Below are 17,033 nucleotides of genomic sequence, written 5' to 3' on the forward strand. Positions count from 1 at the left end.
ACGTTGACAATGAGATAAAATAATACCTTGATATAGTACGTTGTTCAAGTTTGGAAAAAATTATAATAACTTTCAAAGCAGAAGTTGAAAAATTAATAAATCATTAGCAAGTATAAAAATAAATACGAAACGAACAGTTAAAATGAATAGTAACACTATTTCTTTTGTGCCAATCTGCCTGCAATAATAAACTATAAAAGCAAACTCTTTTCCATTTAAGCCGTCAATAAATTTCTCAAAGGTCAAAACAGTCTTGTTAAAATGCAATAAGGCGATCTCCGACTAAAAGAGTCGGCGAGACGTTAAGCGTATTAATCATGTATGAAGTAACATGCTTTTAATGTTCTTCTTTTACTATTATTGTGCGATTTTTAAAAACCAGCTCATATTTGTATTTGTCTATTCGGAAATCGAGATACGGTCTCGTGTGACGTAGGTTTTAGAAAAACATTTTCTTTATCGTGCCAACGTTTCGATCTTTACTGAGATCATCTTCAGGGCTCAAAGTATTTGTTTTCTGCGTACTTGTGTCATTCTTGTGTGTCGTGTGCACGCTCTACACGAATTACGCAGAAAACAAACAATTTGAGCCCTGAAGATGATCTCAATAAAGATCGAAACGTTGGCACGATAAAGAATTTTTTTCTCTAAAACCTACGTCACACCAGACCGCATCTCCCGATCTCCGAATAATCATTGGTCACTAAACACCACAGATTTGTATGTATCTTTAAGTTGGACAAATTATTAATTTATAAATTGTTTACAATTTGGATTGAAGGAAGTAAGAAACTGAGCGGAATAAGCGTTTTGACTGTTTTTGTTTGACAATTTTAAAAGTTTAAAATTGCTTGAGCTTTGTTGTTCGATATAAAGCGCAGCCGAAGGATAACATAACGATGTAAATCAGCACACTCCTTTTGAAGGAGAGTTCATAATCTTTCGAGTAAACATAAACATCATACTCTGACTCATTTTTGACTCACACTTTCTACGCTTCAACAGCTCTTCACTCGACTGCCAGCCAAGAGCGGTTCATCATGGCAAAAGCACGCGATTCGGTGTCGTTAGGGAACTTTCCGTCCTAAACAAAACCCAGTGAGCCGAATGAACTGTTCTTTTTTTCCTTTAGAATGCACAAACGAATATTTTAACCGACGGTCATAGCCGCTACAGGCTATTTTCGCTATAAGGACTCAGGAAGAGAATAGGTCGGTTAATTTAAACTAACTGTCCATTCACTAGTAAACACCCTTTTTTAAATAAAAAATTAACTTGGACTTGGACCATGTAAATAATTTTTTTTAATCTTTACAATTTATCTGGTCGGACTAATCTTGTCCCTCTTCAACTTATCCTTGGCCCAAAATCAAAACTCATTTTGAAAACAAGGTCCCTAAAAAGCGACGTGAAAACTACGTGTGTGATATAGATAAAGATATGGATAGGTAGAGAGAGAGAGAGAGAGAGAGAGAGAGAGAGAGAGAGAGAGAGAGAGAGAGAGATGGAGAGATAAAAAGAGAGAGAAGAGAGAGAGGGATGAAACAGAGAGAAAGATAAAGATAAAAAAGAGAGATTGCGTCATAGATAGAAAAAACATAGATAGAGAGAGGATGAGGAGGGAGTGAGTGAGAGAGTTTAGCGATGTATAGATAGATAGATAGTTAGGCAGAGAGAGAAAGAGAGAGGGTGTGTGACGGTAAGATAGAGGGACCGAGAGAGAGATGGAGAGATAAAGAGAGAGGGAGATGAAAGAGAGAGAAATTTATCACTCCTTTTAACCTCCCAAGGGATTTGAGGTTTTATGAAAAACAAAAATCCGTTAAACTGGGGTCTGTTCTTTCTTATATTTCAAAATCAAAGATTATCACTGACCACTAATAACGAGGGAAATTTTGACAAAAAGTCAAGCTTTAAATCAATCGCACGTGTTACTCAACCGGTTTTCATGGTACCTGCCTCTCACAACTTTGGATTTCTTTGGGTCTCATGGAAGTGGTGAATGGCCCATTTTGTGTACGCAAATTTAAAAATTCAAACTCTGCAAGTAATAGTGAAGTGAGAGAGAGTGATAAAGTAAAGAAATAAAGTGTGTGTGTTTGAGAGATACAGAGATTTTGAAATAGAGAGAGAGAGCCTATGTGTTTGTAAGTGAGAGAGAGAAATAAGAGAAAGAAAAAAGAGAACGAGTGAGAAAGAAAGAAAGGGAGGGAGAGATAGTTTGTATGTTTGTGTGTGTGTGTGTGTGTGTGTGTGTGTGTGTGTGTGTGTGTGTGTGTGTGTGTGTGTGAGAGAGAGAGAGAGAGAGAGAGAGAGAGAGAGAGAGAGAGAGAGAGAGAGAGAGAGGCACTAGTACAAAATAAATCGTTTTATATAAAATAACATATGCACAATATTTCACAATACCTATACATATACATTGCTTTGACATAAATTATTATTTTTATATCTTATGATTTCACCGATTTGTAATACCTGTTTTTACCGATTTTAACGTCATTGATTCTGAATATGTAGTAAACTGAGTATAGGACAAATAAAAAGTTTATGTTGGTGTATTCAAGTACGTAAAGAAAAATTGTCGTGTTCTTGGCCTGATAAACACTAGTCCGCCTGGTTTCATCTTTATTCTCATAACGGTCAGCTTATCACACAACAAGATTCAGCGATAATTAGAGATTAATTGTTTAAATCCGGCCGTTTCAAATGACTTGACATCGTTTGACCCATTCCCATTGACAGAAGTCATTGTCCAAACGAGGGGAAATAGCGTAGTACGGCCGTTTGCGGTGGAAGGGGCCAGGTTCAATGAAAGGGGGAGAATTTTTATGAATGAGTTCTTTCATCCCCACTAGAAGGAAAATTGGAGGGGAGAACCGTACTAGAACCGATTTTCGTTCAGTATGCTGAGTTCGTGTAACGTGACGGTAGGTGCATCAGCATTCCGTGATAATTCAGAGACGGGACCAGGTCACTGACGGACCTTTACAAAACGGCTGACTTAATACTTCCAACCGCAGGTATTTATCACATATCCATGATAATGTATTTTTCAACATATTAGTCAACAGTTTCTAGGTATTTTTCATCAAGGATATACATTTTAAAATAATCGGATAATAAATTGCCTCACTTTCATATACACGTAGATTTTTAACTTATACTACGGCTGAATCCTCGAAAATTTTATTTGATACAATCACACCAAGAGCATAAACCTGTGGGCAATGATAAAAAAAAAAAATAATGGCCTTCTTCAGAATAAAATTTTTTCAACAAATATGTAGAATATAGGAATTCAGTAGAATTACCATACTAAAAAAAATCTAACATTTAATTCACAATATACATTCAGATATTATCGGGGATTAAATGTTATTACTTACCTGTCATAAATATATTTTTTTATTTTTTAAGTCCCTCCTTAGATATGTAAATTACAGTAAACAAATTTTTGGTTTGTTTGGATAAAATCAACAGGAAAATTTATGACATTTAATATAAAACAGATTTCATTAAACAACTATTTTACAGTCGTTTTTAATAACCATCCCTTATATATTTTAAAAAATTGACAAAATAGATTTAATGAAGTCAAACAATAAAATCTATTTTCCTAATAAGGGTCAAAACTTGTAAAATAAAAACTACTACACTGTTGTAAACATGCTAATTTATGTAAATTACTGTTTATTTTGTTGTTTTTTATAATTCATCCGGTAATCTTGGGTAATTTCTGTGTTTTTAAGACAGTAAATGATTTTACACAAATTCCACCAAATAGCTCAATAAAATTTTTATTCGTAAAATAGATATCTTATAATTCTGAAATCATGGAAAATTGCACTGGCTAAATTATCTCCTTGTTTAATTTAAATAAACAATGAAATATATACCACAAAAGAACAGTTTAGTTAGAACCAATGTATGTAATGATAAACATTAGCGTTATAAACACACAAAATAATAAACATAATAATATTATGTTCGCATAATATATCTATTAAACAATAGAAATTATTAATTAAATTATTATGTCTGTGATAAAAATCTTAAATATAAACGATATTATCTGTATTCCTAGATACACTCCGTTTGATTTTTACACTACAAGCAAATGATAAGATAAATCATCTTAAGTCAAAATTATTATATTCATAAACTGTAAGGTTTAATTTTATGGATAATTCTAAATTAAAGTTAATTAAACCATAAGAACATTCTCCAATACAAGATGAAATTTGTAACAATAGCAAATTATGTTGCACTTATTTAGTTGTGATTTTTAAAAAGTTATCGTTTGAAATTATGTTGTAGCACATAAAATAGTCAGATATACACGTTCAAGCCACTGAAAATAACTTTATTTATTAATTTTTACATTCATAGAAGCAGATTTTACGGAATTTCATTATGAAATTTATTTAAATAATAAAACCTATCTAATAGCAGCATAAAATGCTAGATATAAGCATTTCGATGATCCTAATATTTTTACGTGTATAATCTATTGCTCTTTATTGGTTAGTAATTCCAAGTATTAGCGGATAAAACAAAAAAAACCGATATCATCTCTGTCCACGTTGTCTGTAAACGTCCACATGCTTTCCCCACCTTGGCCAGCAGGTACAGAACCGGCGTTACAGAACCTTGAGCCAGGTCAGGTTTTAAGCAAGTCTTTGGAAAAACGAAGCAAGCCGCAGGAGAAAAAACGAAAAACACTTCAGTCGCACAGTTTTCCTCGGTAAATTTTTCCTCTAGCCGTCAGGGTGTGGTTGTTATCTCGCGTCTCGCCGAAGGGTTTTGGGCGTAAACGGAAATTTATTCGGTACACGAGTCGTCGGATACGGCTTAATCTGTTTTTATTTGTTAAGCCATTTCACGGGTTTGTGGATTAAATTCGAATTAGGCCAATTCCCCCCATTTATCACTCACACGGATCTTTAATCCTTCTTCAACATGTTCGAGTAAACATGCATGTCCTTAAGTTGCTTAACCTCATTCACATTTAGTAATAAAATAGACCATAATTGTAATGGTATTTCTTTTTTCTTTTTTTAATAAAAGAATTAATTTTATAGGAATTTAAACAGATTCATTTGCTTTCGACGACAATTGATCCTTCCTTGTCCCAGTTAATTGCCGACAATTGCCTTCTATACTGCTTACTCAATCTGTCCTGTATTTGACGTCCCCTGTTTGGTCTACTATTGAGTCTCTGATACAGATAACATTTTTAGTTTGGTTGTAAATGTAAAGAGCAGAATTGAGCATACCTGCTTTTTTGAGAGATTTTCTTCTTTGGATGCTGAAAATTGTTTCAAAATCAGTATTAAGCTTTTTATAGGAAAAAGAGAGAGTGAGAGAGATAGACAAATATATATTAAGTAGGTAGGTAGAGAGGGGGAGAGAGAGAGAGAGAGAGAGAGAGAGAGAAATAGGTAGAGAAAGAGAGAGTGACGAAGGTAGATAGATAGGGAGAGAGGGGGTGAGACAGAAAGACAGACAGATAAATACATAGAGAAAGAGAGAGTGATAAAGGTAGATAGATAGAGTGAATACTAAAGAGAGGGAGTGAGAGAGAAAAAAGGAAGGAAGGGACGGGAGGGAGAGAGAGTGATAGAGATTTACAGATTTGATAAATAGAGTGAGAGTTGATAGGTTGAGTAGTAGAGATAGACAGACAAAGATAAAGTGAGTGTTAAAGAGAGAAGACAGGGAAAAAGAGAGAAAAAAAAGGAGAGGAACGGAGAGTGGTAGAGATAGACATATTAGATAAATAGAGTGAGAGTTGATAGATAGAGTAGTAGAGATAGACAGACAAAGATAGAGTGAGTGTTAAAGAGAGAAAGACAGGGAAAAGAGAGAGAGAGAGAGAGAGAGAGAAAGAAAGAAAGACAAAAAGAAAGAGAGGAATGGAGAGTGATAGAGATATATTGGACAAATAGAGAGAGTGAGTGTGAGACAAAGGAGTGATAGATAAGAGAGTGAGAGAGGGTAGATAGAGTCGTAGAGATAGACAGCAGAGATAGAGGGAGTGGTAAAGAGAAAAAGACAGGGAAACAGAGAGAGTTTGAGGGAGGGAGGGAGGAAGAGAGTGAGTCATAGAGAAAGATAGATAAATAGAGAGAAAGGATAGATAGAGAGTAGTAGAGATAGATGGACAAAGATTGAGTGGTAAAAAGATAAAGAAGGGAAAGAAAGATAGAGAGAAAAGCATCTGAGCGCACCTTCTCGCCATCTTCAGTGGCAGGTCTTTTGATGAATCTGATCACCGAAAAGCGAAGATAAAAGGCCAGAATGATCAAACTACAGTTTATCATTCTGCACACATTGTCAGTGCTGGGTATGTCTGAAGATGACGAGAAGACCAAACGCGTTTGACAGACGAAAGTAGGGAGGCTGGGGAGTGAATACTACCTAGTGAAAACGATAGGAAATGACCAATCTGCATCTGTTTTTGCTTTCAAAGAAATACATACATAAAACGGTGGTCATATTATAAAGTATCTTGCCGTTCCTTCCTTCTTCTATATCAATCCCAACCAAGAAAAACCTACATTTTATTAATTTTTGTATTTGCTTCTAATAAACATTAGCGTTATGGCTTTTTGATGAATGGCACCTTAACATGACTAGTATAAAAATCAGTTAATAAATGATCACATTGACGATTAAATCTTTATAAAATATCCTCCGGCTATGTCCTTGTTGAGTTGTTTTTCTCCCCATTGGGGTTAAGGACGAAAAAGAATTTTCACCAAGTTTACCAAATAGGCGTTCATTTCCTCAAGAAGACCCTTCTCAGTTGTAATTAAGTTTTATGACTCGTAGTTAAATAAATTAAGTCAATGTCTCATTGCATTAGAAAACCACCATCGAGCACTTAATTTTCATAATTTTTAAAGTCCCTGACGGGTAAAAAAATCGGTGTGCCCGCACAAACAAAAGTCTTCCTCATCTTTCTTCTTCTTCCTGTCATTTCTTCAGTTGCGGTCCTTCACGGTTGACCAAGAGCTAGCCGAGCGAAATTTCGCCCCCCGCGTGCTTTTTACCGCAGCCTGAATTGCACCACAATCACTCCCTTGTTCAAGCCGCTTCCGTTCCACATTCATCGCTCGCGCCCCACAGCACTGCCTTTTTCCCCTGGCAATTTATGACGTAACATAATTATGTAATTAAGAATAATTAATTCCCGTAAGGATAAATTATACGTCTACCGACTAGCAAAGTAATAATTTAGTTAATTTAAACGGAATTCTTCTTAAAACCACGCTTAGGAACAGGCTCGTTGTATGCTTGTTATTTTCGTAAATATTAACATCGTGATCCATAAAAAATATTAATCTCAGGTTCACCGTGCCTCGCTCTACCACTATTTAAATAAGTGGTTCAAACTGAACTCAAATTTTATTTTTTCCCCAAAATTATCAGGAGTCAAAAAATTCACCTCTGAATACCGAGCAGTGGAGGAAAATAAGCTAACGCGGGAAAATTAACAATATATTAATAAAATATTAGTAGGTAATATTTAAACAATTTCAAACTTTATAAATCCCCAGTACCTCTTTTTTTTAATGTTCTGGAACAACTGATTTACAACCCGACGGAATGCAAACGCTCTATGTCAAAAAACGGGACATTCGCATTTTGTTGTTTATTTCAAACTAAACTGCTCAAAAATGAACATTGCCAATTTTGTACTATTTACTTCCCCTAGCATTTTTCGTTTATTTTTATTATAATTTGCATTAAAAAATTTTTAGAAATTATTATGTTTTTTACTGAAGGAAAATTTTGAAAAATAGCAAGATAAAGGGTTTTAATTCAATAATTTTGTGTATAGGAAGGATTTTTTTTAACAAGTAATACCATACATGTGTACTCTGTTAGCTAAAACCTCTGCACTTGTCAGGCATACTGTCAATACGGTTGTCTCTAATTTCATAAAGAATTTCACTCCGTAGATGTTGCAAGCTGCACTCAGTTGTTGCAGATCAACTGGGTGGATCGATAAGCCTTCTCTGCAACGCATCCCACATGTGATTGATGGGATTGAGGTCTGGAGAAAATTGGGGGAAGGGGGCAGATGGGAAATTCCTAGGTTTTCTAAGCATTGATGTACAAGTCTGCCTCTATGAGGCTTGCCAATGTCATGCAGAAATCGCCTGCCAATGAGATCCGTGAGGGATGTATTCCTCCGAAAATTTCTTGGGCATAACGGACTGCTGTGAGGTTGCCTTCAACAATATGGAGTCCAGTTCGTTCTCCAGTGTAAACCCCAGCCCAGTCCATTTCACCGCCTTCTCTAAACTGCACTGAAGGGAGCACGAACTGGGGCATTGTACGCATCCTCCGTTCTCGGTAGACTCTTCGGTGCCTGCCATCACTGTACTGACAAAAGCTCAACTCATCAGTAAACATAACAGCATTCCAATTGGTACTCTTCCAGGCGCTCGCAGCACCAGTTACTCGTGACGGTCTGTTGCTGCAGGTCGTCTAAAAGGGGCATACGATGTGAGGCCAACTTCCAACAAACGATTACGTATCATTTATGTTGATCAAGGCCTTGCCAAAACATCTTGTACTTCGTTTAAGATCTGGCAGGCATTATGCAGCAATGACAATATTTCTGTCCTCCCTTAGCGTCGTAATGAGCTGAGATCCACGACCAGGCCTCCTATTGGCACTTCCAGTCTCTCAGAATCGGGCTGAAGCTCGGAGAAACGCCAACTGCCTCTGCGATGTCTACTTGCCCGTGACCTCCAATACTCATTGTCAAATAATATTGCGAACTTGTAGTTCAAGATGATGTCTTTCCACGGTTAAAGAGAATACAACTGGATTAAAACAGAGAAAAGACGAGAAAAGCTGATTGCTTACAAAATGAGTATCTTCACGTTTACTACTCTTAAGTAAATCCATTGTTAAAAATGAGGAATTAAGGATTAAGGAAATTAAACTGATTTTATTTATTTTTAATACAAAAAGTGTAAAAGGATAAGTAACACTCTATAAAGGTAAACAACACGTTATTAATGTAGTGTTTACGTTTTAAATAAACTATTTGAATTTTTTGCCTTTGAGTTGTTAATCTGATCAGACATAACCAATAATGTATTAATAAAATATATCTTAAAAAATAATTTTCTCTCATATATTTAAGAAGCTAGTTAGGTAATTATAAATATGGAGGTATAACTAATCTGTGGTTCTTCTGTTCAAGCGAGTTTACATTTAAATACATTCGTAGAACTCAAATCACAACACTAGTAGTAGTTTACTTTTTCTCACTCTAACGCCATTTAACCGAGAATTTCAAGCTGAAAAACAGACGAAGTTTTATTGATTTCTTTGCCCTTCATCAAACTATCTGGACTCACGAAAATACACCCAATTTCTCAACTGGGTAGGAAAAATATCCTGATTAGATACCAACAATATATTTTTACTTTTATATTAACAAAATCTACTAAAAATCATTTTTGTTTGTGTATTCAGAAGGCTACAAGTGTACAAAAACAGAAGATAAAATAGTAAATCATCGATGATCAGTTTGAAATCATAAAAAAGGCCATCTTTGGTGATACAGTCAGATTTTGTTTCCACATATTCACTGCTTTTAATTATTATTGCAATAATACATTACATTGACAACTCCACTAATTTAATTAATCATTAACCAAAGCGACATTGAGTATTTCTATAGATTAGATAATTTTTCGTGTGTGATTTATTAATGGTGGATAAACATAGAAATCCTTTATCAGTGATCATTTCCGTCTGGGAGGGATGCTTAGACAGTCAGATAATAAAGTAAGATACTAAGTCAGATAATAAGTAAATGTCTATTTTATTCGTTTTAGAACTTATTAGTATTAGTTTGTAGTTTATCCAAATCATTCCTATTAGTTTGTAGTTTATCCAAATCATTCCTGGTTTCCTCATTTCATTCTTCTATAAACATTCGGTATTTAAAAAAGAAAATACTACAAGAAGGCTAAATTTCAGGTGGATACGGAATCAGAAAATCCAAAGGCTTTCAAACAATTCACACTCGAGAATCCTAACCAACTTTTAATTTTAAAACTAAATAGAGTTGCTAGATTGTAAGTTTAAAAGTTCTTACGGATGTAGAGTGGTGGAATTTAGTTTTATCTTGCTTTGACCACCTTTTCGAACCTTCCTGTCTCTGACTTGTTTCTTCCTTTATGCGATCCCGATTCCTTTGTGAGGTTCCATTATAAGCATTTAATGCGTGGTAAGAAAGCCAAAGCCCACCTCAAAAGAGTTTGAGAAAAGGCACACCAGTTAGCAGAACCCCAGCGTCGAGACGAGTGTGCTATTAGCACTGAAATAGACCACTACGTCACAAAACGTCTGACTTTGCCCCCTATTGTTGATAGGCATGGCTACAAAATCGCTGTGATTTTTCCGTGAAAATTACGTCAGCTTATTGTTTTTCAGCGGAAAAGTTTATTTGAAATTTTAAAATTGGCCATTTGTATTTTGGTAATTTGTCAGAAGTCTTGTTTCTTAGAGACAAGTGTTGTCTCTTTTTGTAAGTAGAATGAGGGTCGCTGCACAAAATATCTTCTTTATCGGGTGTAGTAATGAATTTTTAGCAGTTTATAGAGAAAAGTTGAATTTGTTTTTCCAATTGCCAGGAAATAAAAAGGGAGCAAAAATTTTTTAAAATATTCCGCTCGTGTTGTAAACAAACGTCGGTTTCAGATTATTTCAAAGTACGGTGTTTTGGCGTTTTAAGCCTTTCCGAAGGGATGGAGGGGAGGTGGTCGGCTTGGTTTTCCAACGAATTCATGAATAACGTATCCACTACCATACCGGATGTCACCTTTCCATCGCTGAATACAATTACATATTTAACATATTTAAAGATCAGGGATCTACCCGACTCGAGTCACGTAGAATCGCAGATTGGGAAAAGCCAGGAAAACACGGGACGGGCGCGGCTGTGGAAACGGTGCCTTGCGGAAACAGCCATCCAGAGTATAACGGTCGCAGACCGGCTGGAAGATTCGTCAAAAAGACCCGACTGGCATAAAATTCTATAACGGTGCTGAGCCCGCCAGACCAATACTGTTCCTGGTCATAAAATATTTTGAAAAAATGACACCCGAGGGGATAAGCATGGGCCTTTATTTTTCCCCAGCCCGGACGGGAATAATTGATGCCTCGGGGTCACTTAGCCCGTTTCCGAAAGACGCCCACGTCCAATCCCAATCTGGTGCTAAAATGGTGGAAATCAACGCGTTGGTGTGTATTTCACGACAATTAACCGAACAAGTCAAAATTATTTAGTTTTTGCGAAGTAGTACGAGCGATCAGGAATGAATATTTAAGAAAAACACATTTTTCATTTTTTTGCCGACGTTTCGATCCTTATTCGGGTCTTCTTCAGACCTGGGTGAATTATATGTTGATTAGAAAAATATTTGTACAATACATCTGTAAATAATATAAATTTTGAACCAATATTTCATACTCGCATAAATTGTGGTGCTATTCTCGTGATGTCATGTTTGTTTCGTGTGAAATTATCATAAACATTGTTCAAGCATGACACCACATGAATAGCATCACACTTTGTGTGTCTGAAATATTGGTTCAAAATTTATATTATTTACAGATGTATTGTATAATTATTTTTTTAATCAACATATGTTTTGTAATTCACCCAGGCCCTGAAGATGACCCGAATAATGGTCGAAACGTAGGCAAAAAATGAAACTTTTTTTTTTCTTTTTTCTAAAATACTTCATTTCTGGCCTCTGGAAACTACTTCAACAAATAATTGAACACCGCTAAATTCCACACTTTTTTTCTTTTTTTTTGACGATGAAGAAGTCAATTTAATAACCCGGGATTTGTAGAGTTTCCTGTACAAAATAATTTGAAGTGGGTGAAATATAAACATCTGACCTCCCTACATTGTAATCTTAATCATAATCATGTTATTTCCTGTTGGGCATTTTACTAGGCCTTATCGCTGATAACGTAATCAATCATACATTGATTTTGTTTGAAGTTTAACATTGTTTCAATTATGCAGCCAAGGCACGGAAAAGATGAAATCAAATAAAAATGTTAAATAATTTTTGGATATTTTAAAATGAGACTACCTTCAATCCAAAATTAATCAGCATCTCCCATTTATGTAATTTTTTTTAACCCTTCAACAATTTCATTTCCACTCTGCTAGAAAGACAATCTTTGAAATACGGTTCGGCAGAAATGCGGTGAGCGAACATTCCCGAATTTATATTTCCAAGGCGATTGCACAGGGGCAGTGGAAACGCGGTGAACGCCCTTGATTTTTCACCTGTGCTCACATTCTTAGCTACACGCGAGAATTTTTTTGTCATTTTTTAAACTGCCTATACAAGCTTTTAACGATCAGATTTGCCGTGAAACAGATTACACTTTATTTTTGCTTATAAATAAAACAAATTCTCCCTATTTACTAAGTGAAACGGCCTTGTTGATTGCTGGTTGCGAGAGAGACGAACGGTCTTTGGAACGAGTCCGGGTAGAAAAAAATCGGCAGAAATCTCGCGTCCTTCATCGTGGGATTTTTTATTTTTTTTTACTGGAAGAAATAAAAAGGAGGCTTTTATTTGATTTCGTGAATCCCTCGACCAGAGTCGCCCCTCAATAAAAATTTCCATGTACGTATTTCCAGACGATAATAAAAATTCCACTTTCGCCCACACGACCACGGTTAATTAACGACAAATGGTGAATTGCTGGTCAAATGAACTTGAACAAATACAGTTTTGTGGATTTAATTTTATGTTATTTGCTACATGCTATATATTCGTGGTTCGGAATCAATGATCCATCTTATAAAAATGTTTGATCGTTTTCTGTAAATTCTACTGGCCATTAATCTTCTAATAACAGAATACCCTAAATCTTTGAATCATTTATTCAAATAGTTCTTAATAAATTATACTTTTTATGTTAGGTCTTGGTTGAGATGAAAAAGTTAGTGCCACGAGCGGGATTCGAACCCACGACCTTCAGCTGAATACGCCGCTGCTCTACCACATGAGCGATCGTGATTCGATCCACTCGGACACCGACTCCTCATCTTAACCTACAACCTTTCGAAATTTCCCTCTTTTTGCCATATTTCAAATGTCGTGTAGCCGAAGGTTCCGGGTTCGAATTCCGCTCGTGACACTAACTTTTTCATCTCAACCAAGGCCTTACATAAAAAGAATAATTAATTTAAATAATTAATACGGTCAATTAGACCACTAAACATAAATGGATTAATAGTTCTTAATCTTCTTAAAAAAAACTTTCAGCTTAATTTAATTTATCAGGATTGACAATGATTGATCATTACTCGCAGTTTGTGCCATTTGTCATTATTATGAAACCGAAATTTTCTTAATTGTTATAGCTTTTCAGCGAAATATGTATATGTATAAATACACAGTTTTAATTTTCTAGTAACAACTAAGAAAAAATTCCTTTTTATACAGGCCAAAAAACATAAAATCCGGAAATGTAAAATTTCATATGTTCATACTCGCTTTTTGTCTGGAAATGTTCTCTGTTAATATTAACTTTAATTTCTCACAATGGATTATTGGAAAATCATTAAAAGTGTCATTATACAATAGAACCATGGGTCTTCATATACTCAGTTCATACAATTCTATCCAAAGCCCGCGTAAACCATTTCTTTTCCTCCCTTATTTACTGTTTCAATATTTTTCCTGTTTATTGCTAGCATTGGAAATATTACTAATCGTGTAAATATTGAATTGTTTGTCTTCATAAAATTTGTTCAACACTTACATCGGAAGTATAATTGTATATAAAAAAATCATGTATAAGGTCAATTTAAAAGAAGGAAAACACTCAGTTCTTTCTTCAAGCTTGCTATCTATCCCCTCATCAGGACTTTAAAATTACTTCGAATAATTGACACAGTTACTATATAAACATTTACTGAGAACATGAAAAATTACGGCTTCAACTAAAGTGAATTTATCAGGTTTAGCTTAGTCGAACGAACGAGATCTACAATCCTTCATTACCCTTGCATGGTTTTTTTTCCTCTTCTTTCTAATATCAATCAACTCAAGATAATTTCTGAAATATACAAATAGTTTGGTCCGCCCGTACTCGCTTTTTTATAAATGTCCTCTGCTTAATCTGTCGACGTTCCTGATAATAGAACAGCCTGAAAACGTTTAAATTGCAGTTGAATTCTTCATTTTCACAAAATTTGTTCAACCAATTGAATATTGAAATGTGCAAAAAATGATTAAGTCTGGTCCACCCAAACTCGCTTTTTTAATAATACCCGGATTTCTTTAATAATTGGCCGGTAATAGCCTGAAAATATTACGAATCTTGTGTTTAATTTAATTGTTTATCTTCGTACAATCGTTCCAATTAATTTAAATACGAGTTATACTAAGAATGATTATTTTTTTAAAAGTCATTGAAAGATGCCCACGGCAAAGTCATTTTTTTCATTATTAAAAAGTTGGACAAATCCTTGTTACATGGTGATAAAACGAGGTTTATAGGCTGATCGATCAAAACTGAACTTAATTGCCTAATCACAGGGTAGTTCTATATCTTAAAATCCCATCATTATACACACCACACTAACTTGTTAATTATAAATATAATAATAACGTAATTAATTATGCAATCGGACTATTTAAACATCGTTTAACGTATTATTTTTTAAATCCATCAATGTTATTTCTGATTTTGCATGTTAAATCATATCTTCATATATATTTATTTTTGTACCTCACTGAGGATTAAGCAAAAACAAATCGACCAGTGGATCAGTTTCCATTTAACTGATCTAAATTCTAAAATTCAATAAGTCCAATCACTTTCTCTACATGATCATGAACGCCAACATAAATTGTGAGATTACACTGCGAGTATATCACACAAGTACGTCCTGGTAAAGAGAAAATCTTGAAAAATTGATCGTGTGACACTTATATAAAATCGACCAATTTTTGTCGATTAACTTTTGCTACAGTTGTCCTTATCAGACAGTTTACTACCGTTATAGAAATTAAGATCTGTTAAAAACAAATTAAGTTACAGAAGATATAAAACTTTCTCTACAATGGGGATCACTCATTTTCTATGTTTATGTTCCAAAGTTGAACCCAGACGGACGAAAACGGTTCCAAAACTATGATACTCCGAATTAAGACATCCTTCCGTCCCACTCAACGACTCGGGTCTTCCGCTGCTGCGCCGGCAGGAAGCGGCCGCTGACTCACCAGAAGCATACAAATAAGGACTTCCGAATCCCGGATAAAAATTCCTTCGCAAACAACGTCGCGGTGGGCCTTCTACGTCGTGAATAGTTCCTAAATGAGATAATTCGTTTGCTGGAATTTGCTGGAAACTATTACATTTTATGTATTTACGAATTGCATTATCATGGGGTTAGCTAAGAACAAATTCTCCGCATAATTAGAAGATTAGTGGCACTGCTTGTTCTTAGTTTGACACGTGTTGGCTTCAGTCCATCGGCACGCTTTTGACTTCTTTCGCCGTAAAGAGACGCCTTACGTGCGTTTCGGTGTTTCCTCGAGACCGTTGAGTAGTATTGGACTGGTGAAATGGGTCGAGCGGCTCTTTATTGTTCATGCCACTTTCACTGGGCCCCTATTTAGGACCCGGGGCCCCGATGAGAAACTGGCACAGGCGGATAAGCCTAAATATCTTCACGGCTTATTAGCCGGACGTCCCCAACCGCATGGTTATCGGTGCAATCCATAGATGACTCACTGCTCGATTAGATTAGGCGTTGTGGAGAATTTCACACTCGAGGTGGTGCAATGGTTTTGTGGTTTTTAATTCAATAACACAATTCTTATCAGCACAAAAGGGAAGACAGATAAAAATGTTTTAACGAATGTCCAGTCAATTCCTTACTTTTTTATTGGGTGTGTGCGTGTTTGCGATAAAGAAAAAAAGTTAAAACCAACAACATAATGTTTAACTAATTATACTTATCTAAGGTCTTGGTTGAGATGAAAAAGCTAGTATCACGAGCGGGATTCGAACCCACCCAGCTGAAAGACGTGAGTTCGATTATGTAAAAAAATACATATATGTAAAAGCCCATTAGATTTCATGGTCCGATTGACCAAATATCTTCTTTCAATTAATTAATCTTTATGTAAGGTATTGGTTGAGATAAAAAAGCGTGTCACGAGCGGGTTTCGAACCCATGACCTTCGGCTAAATACGCCGCTGCTCTACCACTTGAGCTATAGTGACTTCGATCCACTCGGACACCAACTGCCCTCTGTTCGAATCCCGCTCGTGACACCGGCTTTTTTATCTCAACCAAACCTTATATCAAGATTAATTAATTGAAATATGTAAACAGTTTATTCGAGTGTATTTCAACTGTTAGGTTATATGAACCATCGGGTGTCCATGTTTTTGAAAAAAAAAATTCCATTTGTAAGCGTGTCGAGCCCTGGATTTTTACTTAACAGTGATGAGCGCCCGTGTCCCCAATGTGTGGATTTGCATAGAACTGATGTGTTGAATTGAGCTTCAGTTTTTTCCTGGACTTTAATCTCCATGTCAAGTTAAATGTCAAAGTTCTGTATTACTATATTATTACTATTTTCTATATTACTATCTATACTTGACTGCCAATCAGAATTAACCTTTAAAGTTTTCAGTGATCACAACCAAATTATGTACACTTAAAATAAATATACTGGCCATTCAAATTGCTATTCGTGTTCGCCCAAATGATTTGAACTAAAAACTTTGGATTTTACTCACTTGTCCGATTTTAATCAACTCTCTGATTCACCCCATTATATTTAGTGGTCTATTGACCAAATTACCTCTTTCAATTAATTTATCTTTTTACATAAGGTTTTGGTTGAAATGGAAAAGCTAGTGTCACGAGCGGGATTCGAACCCACGACCTTCAGCTCAACACGCCGCTGCTTTATCACTTGAGCGATCTTGTCTTCGATCCA

General features: G+C 35.4%; 1 protein-coding gene across 3 annotated transcripts in view; it reads left to right on the forward strand.

The window, feature by feature from the left end:
- Positions 1-17,033, forward strand: part of LOC106662221 (E3 ubiquitin-protein ligase HECW2) — a 120,894-nt gene that overhangs the window by 30,313 nt on the left and 73,548 nt on the right. Inside the window, exon 1 of one of the 3 annotated variants that reach the window (XM_014386117.2) lies at positions 2,901-3,020. The exons of the other annotated variants lie outside the window; for them this stretch is intronic. The gene's annotated coding sequence lies outside the window, so the exon portion shown is untranslated. Of the gene's footprint in view, positions 1-2,900; positions 3,021-17,033 lie in introns of those variants that run through there. 3 annotated transcript variants of the gene reach the window in all.

Source organism: Cimex lectularius, unplaced genomic scaffold (assembly GCF_000648675.2).
Source record: "Cimex lectularius strain Harlan isolate CLEC.00 unplaced genomic scaffold, Clec_2.1 scaffold3, whole genome shotgun sequence".
NCBI lineage: Eukaryota > Metazoa > Arthropoda > Insecta > Hemiptera > Cimicidae > Cimex > Cimex lectularius.